General features: G+C 47.2%; 1 protein-coding gene across 4 annotated transcripts in view; it reads left to right on the plus strand.

Moving 5' to 3' along the window:
• The first annotated feature begins 493 nt into the window (after nucleotides 1-493).
• SPTBN1 (spectrin beta, non-erythrocytic 1) overlaps nucleotides 494-20,539 on the plus strand; it is a 118,038-nt gene continuing 97,992 nt past the window's right edge. The window contains exon 1 of one of the 4 annotated variants that reach the window (XM_072333883.1): nucleotides 494-650. The gene's annotated coding sequence lies outside the window, so the exon portion shown is untranslated. Of the gene's footprint in view, nucleotides 651-846; nucleotides 980-1,325; nucleotides 1,475-1,502; nucleotides 1,742-20,539 lie in introns of those variants that run through there. The other 3 variants (XM_072333882.1, XM_072333884.1, XM_072333885.1) reach the window with 3 other exon arrangements.

A 20,539-nucleotide genomic window follows, 5' to 3' on the forward strand; every position in this document is an offset into this window, starting at 1 on the left:
CCAAATGGAGAGGTAGATCCCAAACAGAAAGGTTCTTCCTAAATGCATGTGTTATGTATTTTAGTTTTATGGGCTGGGTTCACCTTGCAGTGAATACAGAGGGAATTATGATAGTTACTGCCTGCTGGGGCTCCCATGGGGAATTGGGTGCAAGGAGGGAACTGGGGGAGGCAGCCCTGGAAACTGAGGGAGAACAAAACATCCCAGAGAGCCAAGCTGATAACGCTGTCGTGATGGAAACGAAGCAGTATTCCAGAGACCAGGCCAGGAAGTGGATGTCACAAACCTTGGCAAAGCGTCGGAGCACCGAGGGGTCGGAGCCAGATAAGGGAAAGCTCGGGGCGGGGGGCTCCGGGCAGCACTGAGGGAGCCGGGGGTGAGAAGGAGGGAGGAAAGGGTGGCCGGGGGGGGGCTGAGGCCACACGGCGAAGGGCAGAAGGGAAGCGCGGCACAGGGATGGAGATCCAGAGACTGGGCGTTGCTGTTCGCGTGGGAAGGCGGCAGGGCAGATGCAGGGGATGGCTCTGCAGCGGAGGAAGTGAGAGCCGGGATGGGCTTCCCACGGGGAATGACAGAGCAGCGGGAGCGCTGCGATGGAGGAAGCGGATGCTGGAGGGGAGCCAACATTGTCCCCGCGATAGGACAGAGAGGTAGGGGAGCAGGAGGAGCGTGAAGCCCGAGGCGAGCGAGCCTCCACATAACCGTAAGGAGAACGGCGAGGAGCGGGACCGCGTCGGAGCCACCTGCCGGCACCGCCCCACTCCGCGCCGCAGCGCGGCCGCTCGGAACCTCCGCAGGGCCGGGACGGCGCCCCGGCCCCACCCCCGCCGCCCGTCGGCACCGCCCCCCGCCCGTCGGCGCCGCCCCTCGCCCCTTGCTGCCGCCGCGGCCGTGCGGGCGGAGCGCAGCGGCTGCGGATTCCGCCGGTCACTCCGCGCCGCAGCCGAGCAGGGAGAGGCGCCGCGCGGGCAGCACGGAGGTAGGGCCGACCAGGGCTCGCGCGTTCGTGCGGACGTCCCCCCCCCGCCTCAGCGGTGCCCCCGCGGCCCCGCCGCAGCCTCTCCATCCGCCGCAGAGCGGAGCGGCCCGGGGCCCCCCGCGCCCGGCAGCTGTCAGCGCGGAGCCGCCCCGCCCCGCCGCGGCCTCGCCTCGCCCCGGAGCCGCCGCCCCGCGGAGGGACCGCCGCCGCCGCCGCGGCGCTGCGCATGTTATTTCAGTCCGTCCTGAACCGCGGTGCGGTTCGCGCCCGGGAAGGCGCTGCGGCACGGGCGGGGCGCGGGGGGCGGGCGGAGCGCTGCGGCTTTGTGCTGCGGGGCCGTACCTGCGGGCACCGGGCCGGGCGGGCATCGCGCGGCCTGGCGTCGCCGTCTGCGAGATGGCCCGGCATTGCGGCGGAGGGAGGACGGTGCGGGGAGGAAACATGGCAGGCTGCGCCGGGCGCCGTAGGGTCGCGCTTGCTCAGCGCCGTCCTTAGGTAGAAAGCCTCCGCGTTCCGCGTTTGAATCGAGACGACCCTGAGGCGGAACGGCCGTCCCCTACCCGACTGTGCGGCGTTCGGAAATGAGCCGCAAAGCGCGGCTTGCCGGGGTCGGGAAACAAAAACAAATCCCATCGCTCGTTCAGCGGCCGGGAATGCATTGTCCTCAATGACGGCCGCGGAACAAAGCTCCGAGCCCGAGCGATGCCGGTATCGCGGTGTGAGCTCCGCCGCCGGGCCATTGCGGAGAGCCTCGGCTGAACGGTACCCGGAGGCTGAGGGGGAGGAGGTGGGGGCCGTGGGGAGAGCGTGGGCTCATGACTGCGTAACAAGACAGAGCCGGCGCTGAGCGGACTGAAGGGAGGGAGCGTTTCGTTATCGCATCCCGTAGCGTCGGCTCGGTGCTAAAAAGGAGGTCGGCTCGGAGGAGAGGAGGACGGCAGCGCTTGGGGATGAAATAGGAGCTTGCAGCTGTTTCAATGGCAGAAAAAAAAAAAAAAAACAAAAAACAAAAAACAAAAAAAAAAAACCCACATAAAAACAAAACGTAGAAAAGCATAACGAATGCTGTTTCATCCCCATTGTGGTGTGAATCCTGTGGCTGTGGGGTGGCGGTGAGCTGCTGAGTGCCTCCTGCATGCAGAGGTGGAATGGAGGGGGCAAATGCTGCATGGATGGGAGACCCTGGTGCAGCTCTGGGCCCCTTTCAGCCAACACACTGATCTGCTGTGTAAAAGATGCTCTGTGTTCCCTTCAACGTATACAAAATGTCATCATTTAAATCCCTTTTGTTGGAGGGATTTATTTTTAATGTGGGTCAGTTACAGGATTTAATATTCGTAGTTGGATTACAGCATTGTATTCTGCTTGTGAGGAGGACATATTTGGGGCGTATTTTGTGGAGCACAGATGAGGTCTGTTTATGCAGATGCTGAGGGCTGCAAAGGGTATGCAGACTGCTGATCTCTACAGGTACCTAAATTCCTTAGTCATTCAATCTGGGCACAAGTTAAAATCCAGCCCAATAGCTGATTGGTGCTGCCCTTCCCCATGAGTCAGCTCCAAAACGCAGCCCAGACTGCTGCCTGGCTGCAGGCCTCCCTCCCACCTGCTTGCTGTTCCGTGGTTCTAGGAAAACCTCTGCAGTCAGCTGTGCTCGGGCTGTGGGAGGTGGATGGGCTCAGCAGGGTGAGGAACCGTTGGCAGCATTGGGGGGCTGTTTTGGCTTGAAGTTAAATAAGGGGTTGGGAAGCAGAGCACTGCAGGCTGTTTTCTGTGCTGTGTGATGCACACCATGAATGGGCACTTGGGCTGAGAGCAGGCTGCCTCTCAGCGATCCATGCTGCACGGGGCCGTGTGGGGCTGCTCTGATGCACAAGCTGGTGTGTGCTGGGGGTTTGCTTCCAGCCGATGAAGCTGCAGAGTGTGCCATTGCAATCAGCCCTACCCTCTGCACAAGCTCATGGCGGTGTGCCCGAGTCAATCCAGAGAGAGTCTAGCCTGCATTTCTGCAGTATGAGAATGTACTCGTCTCCTCTGGCTTTCTGCTGTGTTTACAACTTAGAAATCATCTTGTGTCTGGTGGTTATCACCAAGGAGCTCTTGCATGGCAAAGCAAGTGCTGGAGTGAAATGCATGCGCTGTCAAATGGCACCGAACTGCAGTGGCTGTTCTGTAAGGAGACCGCATTGAGACTGCTGTTCCCCAGCTCTGTGCTTTTCCACATGTGGTTTCCATTGCCAGATCTTTGTTATTACTCCTAAAATGACCTGTAGCTAATCTATTTTTCTGATAAACGAGGGTGCAATGCTGCTGCAGCCAAAGCTGGGCCTTCAAAGCTTTGCCTTCCTCCAGTGAGAAGAAAGCAATGGAGATTCTGCATGCAAGGGTTTTGGTTTTTATGCTCAGTAGGTCTCATCTTATTTAACAGAATGATGTAGATTAATTCTATGTATTTAAGCAGTCCTCTTTTTCTTTTTCCCCCTGACTTGTACAGCATTATTTCTTTTTCATCTATTGGCTCATTCCAGATTCAATTGGTACTGTCCATTTCGCCTGACTTTCCACGAGGAAAACTTCCTTATGCGTTGTTGCTTAGTGGTTGAGTTCAGACCAGGTTTTATAGCTGATAAAGGTGGCAAGGGAGGGTGCACTTGTGTCTGAAACCATTATTTCTGCTATTCACTTATTTTCTACTTATTCGCTATATGTGAATAGGAGAAGCTGAACAGATATCTGGGTGATCCTAGTGGTCTTTTCCAACCTTGATGCATCTGTGATTCTGTCATTGTTCTCAGGGGTGGAAACGTCTTTGTATGGCCAAGGACACATTAAGGTTGAGGAGTATCTTGAGCTATAATTTCTCTGCACCATTAGTATTTTTTGTGCCTCTTCTCAGAATGAAGTTTTTGGTGCTAAGTGTGAACTCCTGAGAATGTTCTCCCTTGCTCTTCTCTTTCCGTTTTGTACAAATGAAACTAGTTCATTCTAGTGCAGCATTTTTTTTATTTTTTTTTACCACATGGATGTCTTTGCTGTGTCTGCTACTGCCAGAGAAACACACTGTGCTGCTGCATGCTCATCTTCATTTCACCATCTCTTGAAGGTGCCGAGTGTTGGGACCACAAGATGAGAGTGTTGGTTTGGCTTATTCAGCAGTGTCCTCTGTGAAGAGGAGGGCAAGGAATGAACAAAAGAGGCACCCGGCATGAAAGCCTCATGCCAACAGATGCTAACACACACACATTCGTGCTGTGAATAGCCGACGTGGCCATACCACTCATTCCGTTGGAATGGGAGAGGTGTGCCAGTAGTACACAGACATCTAAAAATACACTGCTGTGAATCTGTTCACAGGTAAATGTTCCAAATTAAGTAGCTTTTCTGTTTGCTGGAGTGCAGAACGTGCGCTGTTCTTTTTTTGGAAGAAGAGGCCACATCATGAAGCTGCACCTGCTGGTGGGTGCTTGGCTTGTTGTCTGTGAAACACATTGAGGATGATGCTGTTGGGCTCCTGCTCGTGTTCACATGGCCACAGCTGTACTGTACATAAGAAGAAACCATTTATCCTCTGTTAAAAACATACTTTGGACGGATGGGCAGCACCGATCCCCTGTGCCAGTGGGACTGTGAGGGATCTGTCAGAGATAGGTGGTTGTGTGCACAGTTTAAAAGAGCCGATTTGGCTGCCATTAGCTGCTGGAAGGTGTGATCAGGGTGAGGAGATGCAGCCTAGAGCAAATAAAGCATGTTTTTTGTTGTTGTTGTTGTTGTTTTGTTTTGTTTTTTTTTGTACTGCTTTATGACCAAATAGCGTTGAGGTTAAATGTGAAGTAGCCAACTTGAGGAGTGCTACAGAGTTCATGAATGGTTGTGGTCCCTCCCAGCCTTCATACCTATGGATTACAGACACTTAAATGTTTTCTTTGAAGCTGGTTTTTCCTTGCTGGGGACCAGGCAGCCAGCTGGGTGTACTTGGCTGTAAGGTTACACTGACTACTGAACCTGAGCTTGGGCAGCAGCATCTCCCGGGCCAAGCCAATAGGCATCTCTGGGAGGGCCCTCATCTCCCCTGCAGGACTCAGTTCCCAGCACCATTACGGCCCCATGTGCTCCATCAAGGTGTTGTGAGACTCCCAACTGCCCAGCAGTCATTCAGATCTGCTTGGATATTTGGTTCCTGTGAGTTTTGCTATCTGATCCACTGTCTTGCTGTTGGTTGATTTATTATAGAGTGGCACGTAGTGTCTGCTTTTGGTTCCTACTTTGACATGATGAAAGAGGGCCATGTGTTGGGAAGAGCAAGAAGGCTGGTCTGGGTGTTTTGTTTTGGAGGACACTGCTTGTGCTGGCTGGGAAGCTCTGCAGCCCAGTTTGCAGTGGTGATAATTTGTGGTTACTGCAGTAAGCAATGCAGAGCAAATTGTGCTGTTTTGTGCAATGTGACCAAATGCTTATTTCTTCCACTTATTCTGTGGATCTGGTTTAATGCCTAGACATCACAAAGTGCTAATTAAGGCAAGTGGCTCCTCTCCTTTTTGCCATCAAAAGGGAAAAGGGTGCTGTCTGCATATCTACGTTGACTTGATGTAGATGAGTTTAACACCTCCAGGTTTTCGTTTTGGCATCTGAGTTTGAAAGCATTGGCTTTTGTCTGTAGCTAAACTAACCATGAGATTTCCTTCCCTTCCCAAGGGCTATCACCGACACATTTCAGGGTGATTTCCAGTCAGACTCTGTGGATGGAATGCTTTGCACTGATGGGCAGCTCATAGCCCTGGTGTGCTACCAGCAAATCAATTTGTAGCAGCACTGGAATGTGGCATGAAGCTGGTTATCCTAGATGGAAAAAGCAGATTTTGCCTCTTGCTACCAAATGAGTGGTCTTTTGGAGCTTCTTTGAGCCTAGATCTGCCTATGGCAGTCAGTGGGCAACTTGATATGGGAATTTTTTGAATGCTACCTTTAGAATACAGTGTTTTTATTGAAATATGAGATGCTGTTAGGAGGCCGGATCCTAAATCCGAAAGAAACTTCTGGTTGATACTGGTGGAGCTGTGGTGGTTTGTACCAGCCAAGGATCTTGTCTTGCAGCCTGTGAATTCTGATAGAGCAAAGGCTGGCGCCTGTTACATTTTGCTCTTCCATGTTTTTGGCATCAGAGGAGCTTTTTCTGATTGTTTTTCTCATTTGAAGGCTGATTGTTCTGAGTGACCTCTCCCTAGTAAAGGGTGGGCCAGTTTATGTGGGAAAGTCTTAGTCAATGTGTTTGAGAGATTAGTGGGACCGCGCCACAAGTGCTGTGCATTAGGCACCGGAATGTGCTGGGCATCTGCCAGAGATTGGAAGCAGGGCTAAGCGACAAGCGCGGATGCTGTCACAGTCTCCCTAAAATAGTACTCTGGATAACAGGAGATGTGGAAAGTTATCACTTACTTCATTTTAGCACAAATGCTTTCCTGAAAATTGATTACAGACTGAGGGCTCAGGGAGATCCTTTTGGTTATGTATTCTGTTTGCATCTTGAGAACGTTGTGGTCCTTCTCAAGCCTTTAAGCAAGGGTAGGGTAGGAACAAAGGTAAGAAGAAAAAAAGCTAGAAGAAAAATAAAGGAAGAAAAAGCTGGAAGAAAAAGCCATAGAAATGAAGCATAAGCCCTGCAGCTCAGCTTGGGGCAAGCTGTTTACACGCTATTCACTGTTACCTGATTGAGAAATGAGGTGGGTTTGTGTCCGGGTGTGGGTTAGGAGCAGCATCCTCCCATTCCTCATGTCACAGTGGTGAGCTGAGCTCAGAGCCTCAGACATGCCTCAGCTGGTTGGTAGGAGTAGGATTTTGGAACATGGTGATGGATACAAGCAATTGGAATTTGGGTAGTAAAAAAAGTGGTGGTTTACCACTGCAGGCTGTATGTGGTTTTGTTTAAGGGTAAAAATAAGCACGTTTGACTTTCAGTCCTTTGTCAACATAAGAGTCTGATCATGTGGCTTTAGCCATTGGCGTAAGCCATTTAAACTTACAACCTGTGATTCCTGAATTAGTTTCTCACAGGGAGAAGGTTAGTTAGCTTCTAGATGGGATAACGTAGGGAAGAGCAGGGGTCAAAGGCTTGCAGCAGGGGTGTAATGCCCTGAGTCAGCAGGTAGCTGTGCTCAGCCCTGCTGGGCACCTGCTGTAGAAAAGGAGGGCCTGAAATATCTGTTCTCTGGGTGCTTGCTCTTGTGGCTGCAGGGACTTGGCAAGGAGCTTGGTAAGAGAAAAGCAGGAATGTTATGGACTAACGAGGTCCAGAACGAAAAGTCCAGACTACCTCAACCCATGACCTTTCAGCACATGTGGATTTCGGGCCTGGTGATGTGCGTTGTGCTTTTAAAAAGGCCAATGGATTACCTCATTTGTGGAAAAATACCTGCCAGCTTCTGATCTGTGCTAGGAGCCTGGCATCTGTCCAGCTCTCAAAGTCTGTGAGATGTAGTTCTGCCATCACGTCTGGACCACAGCTGAAATCTCTGGCCCCAAGTATTAGGTCCACGTGGCTCATGCTCAGAGGAAAGCAGGTCTGTGTGTTCTGCCATGAGCTTTGGTGCTGGGAGAAATCCTTTAGCACTGAGTACACTGCTGCCTGGCTCACTGGGGAAGGAGGGGCTGCCCTGCTGGCTCAGGACAAAGCAGGGTGCTGTAACCACAGCACCCAGGGTTCTCCAGGGTTGGTCTGGGGAGAGGACATAGCATCGCAGATACACCACGGGGGGATTCCCTGACCCCAGCTGGCCCACTAAGCCAGCTTTGCAGCTTTATGTTGCTGGAGTGTGTCAAGTAGCTTTGTTGCTGGTCAGAATCTGGCTCCAAGGAGGGTATGCTTTCATGAAACACAAGTAAAAAAGGTGAATAAAATTAAATAACAGTAATAATATGCAGTCCAGTTGGCGTGTCGCTGCGATTCATGTTTTTTAGTCTTGTATAACTTCTCGTGTTATTTCCATGTATTTGCAAGCATAAAAAGTTACAGAAGTTGCACGAATGAAGTAAGAGATGCGAAAAATGGGTAATAATGCTTTAATCTGGACCTGAGAGGTGGTGGAAGCAAGTTATTTTTAGAGATCTGTTCTCATTGTAAGCAAGACAAACAAGAATATAATGACTTCAAGGTGGATTAAATGTATCTGACAAAGAGTTAAATATATATGACCCAGGCAAGTGGTGAAGTAACTGTTGTGCAGTACTGTCTGCCAGATTGGTAATGAATTCACAACCCGTTCTTCACTTTGCGTGGCAATGAAAGAGGGACCCTCGTTTTCTTTTTATAATGCTACCAAATTTTCTTTCTCTGAAAAGGTAAGTCTCTTTACCTTTTCTTTCTCAAAGGTCAAGAGATGTGAATCCTCAGCTGTGCTGAGTTGCAGAGCCCCATCCAAGCACGTGAAGCTGTGCTAATTGATGTTGTCATGGTCTTAAGATCAAGGTTTTACATCATCTTTGTATAAAAATGAGTAGAGGAACATGTCTGAGATGAGATGTTTCTCATTTCCATTTCTGAACCGTATTAGAAATCTAAAGATTGCCAGAAATGTGAAAAGGCATCAAAATGTCAGTAAGTAGCTCTAGGAGTGGAGGACAATGGTCCCCTCCCTGTGGGCAGGTGCAAGTAATGGGGAACACACAGCTCATGTGTGTTTCTAGTTTGAGCAATCCTCATCCGGTAGCAAATGTGGAGTGGGGTTATGCAGCTGGAGCACTGGAAATAAGATTAGTTATTTGGGTGTAGGGGTATGATGGGATCTAGGGATGCTTGTCAAGGTGCTCATTGGAATAGGCTGAGGCAGAGAAGTTCTGTTGCCTTAACTGGGGTCGTCTTCTACACAAGTGGATGGGATGCCATGGAGTCCTAATGATCTGCTTGGCAGGTGAGGGCCACATGGGCATACCAGTGATAGGTGGAGCCGGGGCTGGTGTGGCCATGCCGGCCACTTTAGAGATGTTTCTACAGCTGTTTCCCACCAGCAGAAAGCAATGTCAGTCACTTGGAACCGCAGTGGCTCAGTGAGCTTGGGGGATTCAGAGAGTCACAAAGTTCCTTACATTCCTGGCAGAGGGCACAGGACCTCTGTCACCTTAATGGCAATTTGCAGGGCAGTGTGTCCATGTTGTTGCAGCATGCTTTTAACTGAAGAACAGCTGTTTTTGCTTTTAACTTCTGGTTGTCATCAGCTGCTGAAGAGCCATGGAGGAGCTTTGGGCTTGAAATTGGTTCTTGAGACTATTTAATCAGTGCCTGTAGCGGTCTTACCCTTTAAGGTTTTATGCATATTTGATATAAGCACATCTCCTTTCTGCTATTTAATAGCTTGGCTATCACTTTTTGCTCTAAAGAGAACTAGGAGGGCACACAAATATGTAAAACAAGAACAAAGATAATGTCATAATTTTTAATGCTCTATTTTGTGTATTGATCAAAACATTGCCCTTTATGAAAGACTGAAATGCTTGATGGTAATGACTGTTGAGAAATGGTCACTATGCAGGCAACATGACTGCTTTATCAGAGGGGAATTTCCAAATTGCATTCCAAGCATGTTATTAAAGGATTAGATAGATGGGCGATTCACCTTGAGCTAACTGTCCTGAAACTGTGATTATGCTCATAATTTGTATAAACAATCATTATGCAACTAATACTATTTTGAATTTCCCTTGTGCCTCGCAGTGGTTTACATTCTGGTCAGATGTACTAGCAGTATGAATTTGATAGTTCTTGAGGGAATGTGTATTTTGGTTGTGAATGTGGTGAGGCCCTGGCACTGCTGCCCAGAGAGCTGTGGGTGCCCCCATCCCTGGAGGTACCCAAGGCCAGGTTGGATAGAGTCTTGGGCAGCCTGAGATGGTGGGGGGCAGCCAGCCCATGGCAGGGATTGGAGCTCAACAGTCTTTAAGGTCCCTTCCAACCAAAGCTGTTCTGTGACTCCAAATTGTAGTTCTTGATGTGTCCATCTGAGGCTTTATGTCTGTGCATCTGGTTTGGCAGAGGAGCTTAGGGCCTGGCAAGGAGCATGGTCCAAGGTGCGCTCCCTCCCTGTGCAAGACCACAGTCACAGAGCAATGCCGTGCCAGGGGTAGACCAGCACATTTAACATTGCCATGTTTTATTTGTGCTTTGTGGTGTTTCAGGAGGTCATTGCCTTCCTTACTGTTGGTGGGCTGTGCTCTAAGCAATGAACTGTTATTGGGGCACTGCCATGGGCTGAGCCTGGGCTGTTTTCAGCTCTTTGTGCACCAGTTCTGCTAAAAGCTCTGGGTTTTGTTGCTGTTGGGTTGGATTTTTTTTTTTTTTTTTATTTCTTAATAGGAAGCGCAGTCCTGGTGAGTGTTTAATATTTACTTGTGTAAATGGCAAGGTTTGTTTGTTTTGATCTGGTATTCTAAATTGCATTCTCCTTTCCTCAAAGCAGAAAGTACTTTAAGTCACCTGTGTAGTGGAAAAATACTCATCTGTAGTGAAATAATACTGCTCTCTTTTTCCTCTGGATTGACCTTAGTGTGTAATAGTATATGGGAGTGTTTTGCATGTTGTTTCCTCCCTGGATTATGTTGATACAATTACAAAAATCTTCCCATTTTTGTTATTAGAAACAATGCATTCTTGTTCCTTTTGCAAATCTTTCCATCCTGTTTTTGACATTCATTGACTACAGCCTGGAAAATGCTGATATTTTTTAGAGCACTTAAGTCATTTTCTGCATTCAAGATAAAGGGCACTGCAGCCCGGAATGCCTTTGGAAGTGCTGGGTGGAAGCCGAGTGTGTGTTGAAACACACACATGGGGTTTGGGAGGCTCTAGTGCTTCAAATGGAGTCTTGGTGACTTATTCTGATATTTTGAGCCATGTAAATGTGGGGTCAGGTGGAAACCTCACATCCAAACTGCATCCTCTTTCCTTGTTCATGCTAACATTCTGCAATGATAGCGCTAGCAGTCTGTTCCTGGTTCTGCAGCACTGCTGTTGTATCAGATGCAGCGCACTTGGTCATTCTGCTGGAGTTTGTGACTCTCATGGAAGGGCTGATGAGCCATTTTCCAGAAGTGACATGCTTGGGGAGATGATGTTACAGGTCTGACCTTAGAAGTCTTTTCTACCTTCAGTGATTCTATGTTGTCTCTGTTTTGGGTGACCAGCACTTGTTGCTCATAGAGCTGGGTCTTTGGCAACGAAGAATTCTCCTTGTGTTGTTGTACTGAGACATTTCACTCTATGGCCTGAACAAGAGGTTCAGATGCTGACAGTCTGAAAGCCAAGCAGAGCAGCCTTAATGGAAGATCCAGGAAATAGAGTGGCATTGATTTGGATGCTCAGTAGTATAATTTGTATGAGCATTGTGTTTGGCAGTGCTTCGTTTAAAGCTGTGACTTTGGTGGGGGAATGGGATAGGATGTACAGCTTCTACCTGAGTTACTGGCTGCAGAGGAAGGCTGCAGGCTGGCTGTGTAAACCTGACTGTGTCACAGTCTTCTCTGTGATTGCCTCCCACTGTATTGCAGTCCCAAGACTTTAGGTCATCCTGAAGTCAGTGCATTGCTTAAAATAGGCAGTTTCTTCTGTGACTGCTATTCCAATTCCAGTACTTTAACACTGATCCTTCTCTACAACACTTGAAGTAGCTGTGAATAGAAAAGTTCTTGAATTAGCTTTACCAGGAAAACTATGTACTTGGAGCATCAGTGGTTCACTCCCAAGGTTGGAACTATTCAGGAGTCAAGCCCCCATTTCTTCAAGTCTCATCTGCTGTGATTGCAGTGCACTGACAGTACTGATGAGTGGGAGATGGAAAGAAGCAGAAAATGGATGAAAATACAGTGAAGAGTATCTAAAATCAAAAGAGGTGGGGGAAACCAGGAGTGATGCAAGACAAAAAGGTGATTTAAAATGATGGCAATAATAAAACTGTGTTCAGTTTTGGGCCCCTCACTGCAAGAAAGACATTGAGGCCCTGGAACGCGTTCAGAGGAGGGCTACTAAACTGGTGAGGGGTCTGGAGCACAGGCCTTATGAGGAGCGGCTGAGGGAGCTGGGATTGTTCAGCCTGGAGAAGAGGAGGCTCAGGGGAGACCTTATAGTTCTCTGTAACTTCCTGAAGGGAGGTTGTAGTGAGCTGGGGGTTGGTCTCTTCTTTCGTGTAATCGGTGATAGAACTAGAGGGAATGGTTTCAAGCTGCACCAGGGGAGATTCAGGCTGGACATTAGGAAATATTACTTCTCGGAAAGGGTAGTCAGGCATTGGAATGCACTACCCAGGGAGGTGGTGGAGTCATCGACCATGGGAGTGTTCAAGAAACGTTTGGATGTTGTGTTGAGGGATATGATTTAGCTGGGAAGTATTGGTAATGGTTGGACAAGATGATCTTCTAGGTCTTTTCCAACCTTTATAATTCTGTGATTCTGTGAATAACAATTAATTACCAGCTGTTTCATTGTGCCAAGGTAGCAGGCTGCTGTATGATACTGGTCATGCAGGTCTGCCTCTCCTCACTGCGGGTTCAGCCCTGTGTGCTATGGCAGGAGGAGAATGTTGCAGCAAACCACTAATTGCCTTTTGGGAGGCCACTGACAAGGGTGGGTGCAATCTGAATGCTTGTGCTTGGTAGGATGATCAAGGGCTTGGCAAGTTCAAATGCGTGCAGCGAGTGCTGTATCGCAACCTATGTGCTGTAGGAATGCACTGATGAGAGGTGGGTAGAGGTGGGTGTTTAGTTCTTCTTCCCCAATGGTGTTTTACATTAGTTAATGTAAAGCGTAGTAATACAAAATCGATTTTGGCCAAAGCACTTCCTTAAACTTGCCTAGGGTCACCTGTTGATGTAACTTTTTGATGAAGCCTGTCTGTTTGCATCAGATTTTTATTAGACCTGGGGGATTTAATACTTCTGCCTACATTTATGCTAAGCGGAAGTACTATCCAAGGCAATGCTGGATAGTAGATGCTATGTACTTGCAGATTGTGCATTTCCATCAGTACTTGCTGGACCTTCCTAGATCTGTTGGTGATGGATCATAATGCCACCTTGTGGGGTACCAGCACATTGTTCTTTGCTTGGCATCATTCATCTGATTCACTTTTATTCAAGAATGCTTTTGTTTCTAAGGAAGAGTGTGTGGAGGCAGTTCTCTACAAGCAGTGGTCGGTGTGTGCCCAGGCTGCTGCTGCTGCAGTGTCCTCAATGTTTTAAATGGCTTATAGAAATGTAGAAGACAGTGTAAGGGACCTTAGCTTTAGTGTCTGCTTCTCACTGATGAACATTAACTACTTAGCAACGCGAATCAGATCTTGGGAGGCTTATTTTAGAAGCAGCTCCTGTTTCTTGTCTCCTGAGCAGTGATTCAATTATAGGGGAAAAAAAGCAGTTATATAAATGACCAGTGGTCAAATGGGCAGTGTGTGTGCTCTGTTACCAAAGGCCACCCCCATAAACCTCAGCCTTGCTCTGCATAAGGTTGTGGGCAGGTTTCTTGTGCTCAGGATCCTACTGTGTCTGAGCCAAGCCTCCACCTGGGCTTCTGCATGCCATGGGTTCTGCTTTCAGAGCTGTTCTTCTGCTTAGAATAGGTGTGTTGACAGAAACACAGGGGTTGGAAGGGACCCACGGGAATCCTTGAGCTCAACCCATACTAAAGCAGGTTCCCTACAGCAGGTCACACAGGGAAGTGCCCAGGCAGGTCTTGAATAACTCTGGAAGCTTTACGCTGAGTAACTCATATTTTATGACTGCAACAGAGTTAACTGTTTTGGATAGCTCAAGATCGTGACCAGCTCTGTAAAAGTGAGCAAAATTGAAAAATATATAGATAAGGGTGCTGCTACTTTTTTCTGAAGGGCAAGAAACCCTGTTGCTCAGGCTTATGGCTGCTCTCAGCAGAGTTAAACTGTCTTAAACTTGCTTATGATCCATCTTTATGAAATTAATAGCAGATTGAAGTGGGAGGAAGGATGGAGAGTTGTGCTGTCTTTGTGAAAGAAAATCCAGTGATAAGGCTGTAGTTCCCACAGAGCTTCCAAAACATCCCTGGCTTTTGCTGATGCAGAACCTCTTTTCTCCTGTTCTGTCCGTGGATATTTAAAAGCAAAGTACCGATGGGGGTCATTTTGTCTCAGTTAAAATATCTGTGGGTCACGCCTGAGCTGGTGAGCCTTCAAAAAGCCTTGGTGGGGTGGGGGGCTCTGCAAACCCTGTGTAGGGACACAGCTGTTGTAAGTGGCACCACTCGGGTTGATGAAAGGGAAGAGCTGACAGTTGCGCCTTGGGCTCAGAACATCACAGGCCCAATTCATTCTGATAGGAGCTGTTGGTATCTAATGCCTGTGAAAATGAAGCTCCCAGTGTTATGCTGCAGGTGAGAGTGTTGCTCTGGTTTTGAGTCTCCATACTGTCTGCTTCCCCTCTAATGAGGCACACGGAGAATTACAGGAACTGTTGCTTGGGGGGATGAGTGTTGCTTTGATATTTTCTGCTACTTGTGTTGCTGAATGATGATGGGAATGATTTTTAACTCATCAGATGAAACAGCTGATTAAATGGCTGTTCCAGCTTTTGTGCTCTACATACAGCAACTATATGGTTACTGCTTTCTGTCCCCACGTTCTGAATGCAGCAGCTCAGTGTATGCTTGTTGTGCTGATGGTGAATGTGACCCATGATGTTCATGGTCAGTGCCAGAAATGCTCATTCTAAGGGGTAATGAGCTTCAGGGAAAACAGCCTGCTTTAAATCAGCATCCGTGCTGCCATTTGTAACCACTCCCAGTGCTAACTCAGGGTTGGGAACCCCCCAGAACTGTGAGAGTGATTTTGAGTTCTATTTACTTCTTATTTTGCATAGAACATATGAAAATTTTGAATGGTTTGGAGTTTGAATGGATGTGAAATCCTTGTAAATACCCAGCACAGCTTTCTTGTGTCTGCGATTCATGGGTAGTTCAGCCACAGCAAAGTCAAGCAAGCACAAATCTCCTTGATACTGGACTGCACCATCTGTCTAATCTATGCGTGTCAGAGATGGCTTGTTTGGGTCTTTTCTTCTACAGCCCATTCTGGAGAGATTGCATTACAATTCCTAGTCAATGAGTATTTTCCTCTTGATGTTTGTGACTTAGATAACGAACATGTTTTTCTTGTTAGTTTTGTAATGTGCATTTAATAAACAAGAATGCAGTAGTCGGTACAAACCTCTTGTGGTCATGGTTGACCAGGGTACTTGTGCAGCTCCAGAGCCTTCTTGGCAGTTGCTGAGGGTGATAGTAATGTGGAGTAGCTGAATGGAGGAGTGGTACTGCCAGCACTTGTGGGGCAATGAGCACCAAATTGGTAGTGTGGGTTTGTCTGTTCCCTGGGACTTGTTCCTGTTGATCTGCTGCTAACCTGAAAAGGCCCCGATCTGTTCATCCAGAACTTGCCTTTGGTTGATGGAATGTCAGAAATGAGTATTTGATTGGATTAGCTGTTTTATTTCTGTTTCCTTTTAGCAGTTTGTGTGAGCTGTCCCTTCTAAATGCCAGAGGAGTACAAGTATTGCAGCATGACAAAAGTAAACCCTGAGTTTTGCAGGTAACCTTTTCTTCTGATGTCTTTCCAAGAGCAAAGTGATGCAGTGACACAAGTCCTTATGGATCACAGAGGATGTGAATGTGGCTGCTGTTCTACTGGCAGCTCCTGCTGGGGGAGAGGAAGCTCCAAACCATGCAACGCCATCTCTGTGCTCAGTGAGACCTCACGTGTGGCTGCAGAAGGTCCCATCTGGTGCTGTGCTTGGGTTGGGCTGATGCCTCGTGCATTGGCAGGCTGTGTTGGAGACACTGCATCCTGCGAGGCTCTGCACACATGGGTGTGCCAGCTCACTCCTGTGTCCTGAGAGCCTGAATTTTCTCTCTGGGGCTGCTATTAAAGGCAGCAGAGGTACAGCCTGTATTCATCATTACCCTCTCAAGAAAACCAGATTACAGAGTTTTTCCTGAGATGCCTGTTTGTCCTTGGCTTCCTTTTCCAATCTGAAAATGCTACGTTTTTTATATATTCAGTTCCATTACTGCAGTCTACCTCTCACGTCCTCCACCTGGCATTGATGGGAAGGTTTTTCTCTATTTATTTATTTCTTTATTTTACCTTTGCTTGCACATGCTTTATGCAGAGAGATTCCCACTCCCCAGACGGCTGAGCCTGATGCACGATGCTATGCTGGGAGGGAGAGCAAACTGTTGTCATTCAGAATTAAAATGGCTGAATCACTGCGTGGTGAGGCACTGTGTTAAGATGGAGTCGAGCAAGCAGATCACTCCAGAAATGAGGGGGCAATTTGGCTGTTGCTGTTGAAGTTCTAAAGCCTCTTTCTGTACATTGCATTGACATCGATGCCATCACGAATAGGAGTGTTTTATATAAAATTCCACTTCAGAGCTTCATTCTGTCCTGCCTGTGATACCAGGCACTGTGCAAATGGAAACTAACAGCAGGATCCTTAGGGAAAAACAGGATGAAGTAATGCTCAAAGGTCTGCTTTCACCTCACACTGTTTCACAGTGCATATTTTTGATGGAGAGTATAATAATAAAAAAGCTAGCATGGTGTAATCCTGAGGTTTATATTAAAGCTTCTTAGCAGTGCATCATGCAATTCAAAACACTCTGTTCATATGTTCCCATACGTGCCAATCCAGATGTTTTCTGCTTTTATTATTCCGAATTAGGTTGCTTTAATTACTGGTGACCTGATTTGAATATGGACTTAGCTGATTTCATTTCAAGCATTGATTGCAGTGCACTGGATGGGTCATGTTTTCATTCTGTGCCTCTCACAGCTGCTCCAATCTGAGTTGTCACATCTCTCTTCTCCATGATGCAGGGAAAGAGCCTTCGTGTGTGTGCTGGGAGAGGAGGGCTTTGCCCACTTTGGTGTCTGGAGCATGTGAGTGTATCCCATTGAGATTGTGAAGTGAGAAGGGCAGCCCAGGCCCAGGCACAACCCACCAGGCCTCTGGAAGCCTGACAGCAGCATTGCACCCCCCCTAATGAGCTGTTACGCTGCATTTTTTGTAATGAGGAGAGCTGGGCTTCTTCCAAGTGCATGCAAGCTACAATTGTAAGAGGAAAACACAGCTGGCTGGGGAGCAGGGAGAGCCAGAACATTTGATCACGAGTAATTGTTCCGCTCGAAAAATGTCAAATGACAATGGATGTCATTTGGAACAAGTGATAGGGCAACTCTGTACCATGTTGGGATTTCTTCCAGTGGTAGTAACACAACTGGTCCCGCTGCCTGTTTGGCTGTACAGCCAGTGGCAGTTTGGAAATCCTTCAAAAATGACCTTTCCTGTATTTCATTCTTTTTTTTTTTTTTTTTTTTTTTTTTTTCTTCTCCTATCCCTTTATTTGGTAAAGCTTTGAAATGGTGTTTTTTGCCCTGAAAGGGGATCAGGATTTCCCTAGAGAAATAATGCTTTTGGGGCCTGAGAAGACCACAAAGGGAGCATTCTGAGCATTCTCCTCCCAAGGCTTGTTTTTCCACGCATGATGGCTTCTGGAGTGATGCGCAGGAGAGGAGGGCTGGAGAGCTGCCAGGCCTTTAAAAAGACACTGCAGTAAACAGCAGTTAGGTAGGAAATGATCAGGGTGAGCACTTCGTGACTTGCTGTGTTTTTTGTTTGGTTTTTGTGTTTTGTTTTTTTTTTCCCATTGGTCAGGTGTTGTTTTTTGGTGGCTTGGTTTTATTTTTTTGTCTGCAAATCTGCAGGTGTAAATCTTCAGTATCTGAGAATCTTGGCTTTTACTTTGAAAATGGAAAGAAGGTTGCAGGCAGTCTGCAAGCTTTCCTTCTTGGTCATGTCACCTTGTCGTACTTGAAAGGCCCAGAGCAGAATGAAAAACACCTGCTGCTGTTATTTCCTAAACAATTACTGAGCCTGGTTCAGTGCTGCACTTTTGCAAGACAATTCATACAAATGTATTTGTAGCGTCAACCCCTATGCAATGTCTTGTGTAACAAAGAGTTACTGGCTGGCTCTTTTACACTTGGACGTGATTGCTCATTGTACAGTGAGCTGTGCTCTGCAATCATTTGCTGTCAGACTCCTCCTTCTGCCTTGTAGCTGGCCAGGTTCTACATCTGCCTGCTGATGCCTTTGGGGCGTAGCACTTCAGGCTATCTCCTTCGGATACTATCCTTTCTCAGAGTTAGCATTAACATGTCAATGTTATTTGTGTTTCTCATTTTCATCCCAAAAAATGGTTTTATGTCTGTTGGGTCCTTGGTAGGCCTTAAGCAAGGAGAACTACTCTGTGGATTCTTCTTCTGCCACTCATATCTATCTCAAGACAGCACAGGGCCGAAGCTGCTTATTATGGCTGAGCAAGCAGCACACATCACAGGCTGGTTGTATGTGAATTTTTCTAACATTGATCATATTAGATCTTTTGTCAGCATCCAGGCTGAGTGATCGAAAGTGAAGTGTGTCTCTTTCAGTTACCTTCTACCTCTATGGGAGCTGGGTCGTATGCTTTCATAATCCAAAAGACAACGAAATGCATTGATTTCTTCTAAAGTGCAGGGAAAAGGCAGAGGGTTTCCAGAGCAAAGACTGAATGCAGGGAAAGCGAGTAAAAAAAACAGCTCTATGGTAGAGCCGAGTTCTACTGGCTACAATGACTGTGCTGTAAAATGGTTGTCCTTGGAGGCAACTGGTCTTATTCAAATCTAATGTTAACAGACATCATGCACACAGAAACAAGGACAATAAAAGTATCCAACCAACCACCACTGATAAATTCAATGTCATTCTGCTTTGGCACTCCACGTTGGGATTCAGAGCAGGTTCTGGGGGCTCTTTGCATATGTTGTGGGAAGCAGCACTATTTCTCCACAATTCAGAGCCATTTAGGAAAGTAACAGAAGATTGCACTGCTTACACGCTTAAGAACCAAGCAGAACTGAACTGGCTGAGGATTTGAGGCTATCGGTCCATGTGTTGGAAGGAGTAGAAAGCAGCTTACTGAAAAGTATTAGAGGAATGGAGGCAGTGTGTAGTGGAAGTGTTTCCTTGCTTCCTTTATTTGTGAAGGAAGAAGATAGAATAGGGAGTCATTTTCTGAAGCAACAAACGTTTGCTTGCCCTTTATGGCAGAGCAATTCCTGATGTGGAATGGAGGAGTTTTTCTGGATTCCTTGTTGTTTTTGAACCTTTCTTTTTGACATCTAAGTTCTCAGGGCTGGAAAGTTGCACAGACAGCGCCAGTCTTCAGGGTCTCTTCTCCATAAGTAAAGTAGAGATGGGTGGCAGTATGTGGCACTGGGGCATATGTCACAGCAACCAGTTGGTGAACAAGAACAAACCCTCAAGTCTTCTTTGTTTGTGTAAAGAGAGTTTTTGAAGTTTTTCTTAACCAATAGTGCAGTTGCAACTGATGAAGTCAGAGCTGTAGGGGAAAGCAGGAAAAACTGTATCTCCATGGGCTTTTTTCCCAGCCCTTCTATAATTTGCCAGATGTCCATTTTTTCTTTGCAGAGGGAACTAAGAAACTAAATCTATAATGAGGTCACAGCCTTCATGCAGTCTGAGATGTGTAACGCACATCATCGGAAAGGGTGTACTCATGTTTCAGGAAGAGCTCATCAGTGGCAGTGGGAAAGGTGAAAGGAGACGTCTTGCTATTGGTTCGTGCCAGTGTGCGCTTTGGGCATGGAGGAGCAGGGCTGGGCATTTCATACCAGGCAGTGCTGCGGCAGAAACATCAACCTCTGCATCCACTGCTGTGCAGGCAGTCAGCCTTCTTTTGTGGTTTATCCTCCTGTGTAGATTTGTGGAAAGCAGCTCAATGAATGGACTACATTATGCCATTTTATAATGGTGGGAAGGCAGCGCTCATGATGTAGATTGAAATGGCAAAATCATTACAAGTCAGTTATGGAAATGCCAGTGATTTTCTTGTGTTTTTACTTTTGTGTTATTTGCTGTCAGCTGCAGTGCTTTGCACCTTCCAAATACTTTATGGAATACATTGAATGAAGCGAGGTTCAGAAATCTGGCTGGGGCTGGGCTCCTGCTACTTAACCTGAGCATTGGCCTTTGCATCTGTATGTCCTGGAGAAGCAGCAGTCTCCAGGGTCGTGGAGCAGATGCTGGTTGCCAGTAAATGGGGAAAAAATGGCGATAACAACGAGGCAATTTATTTAGCACAGTGAGCTTGGGATGATGACGTTATTTTGTTGTGAATTCTAAATGCTAGAGGTTTAGGGTGATGCATCAGGCTGAGTTTTTGGGAAAATTAGGTAAAAATGGGGTAGTTTAATTGTGCTAGTTTCTAGGTAGTGAAAGCAGCAAAATCTTATTTAAATACCAAATGACTCTAAAGCGAGTACTGGAAAGTGAAGAGATTGTTAACAAGAGGAGGCAAATAGAGTTCAGAAGTTATTGGTTTTTGGATGAGGAATGCTAGAATATTCTTCAAGGGTAGGACACATAGTTATTATATTAAAAACTCAGAATGCAAACAGGTGATGGAAGCAATATGTAAGATACTGCCCGGTGGGT

Source organism: Excalfactoria chinensis, chromosome 3, assembly GCF_039878825.1.
Source record: "Excalfactoria chinensis isolate bCotChi1 chromosome 3, bCotChi1.hap2, whole genome shotgun sequence".
Taxonomy (NCBI): domain Eukaryota; kingdom Metazoa; phylum Chordata; class Aves; order Galliformes; family Phasianidae; genus Excalfactoria; species Excalfactoria chinensis.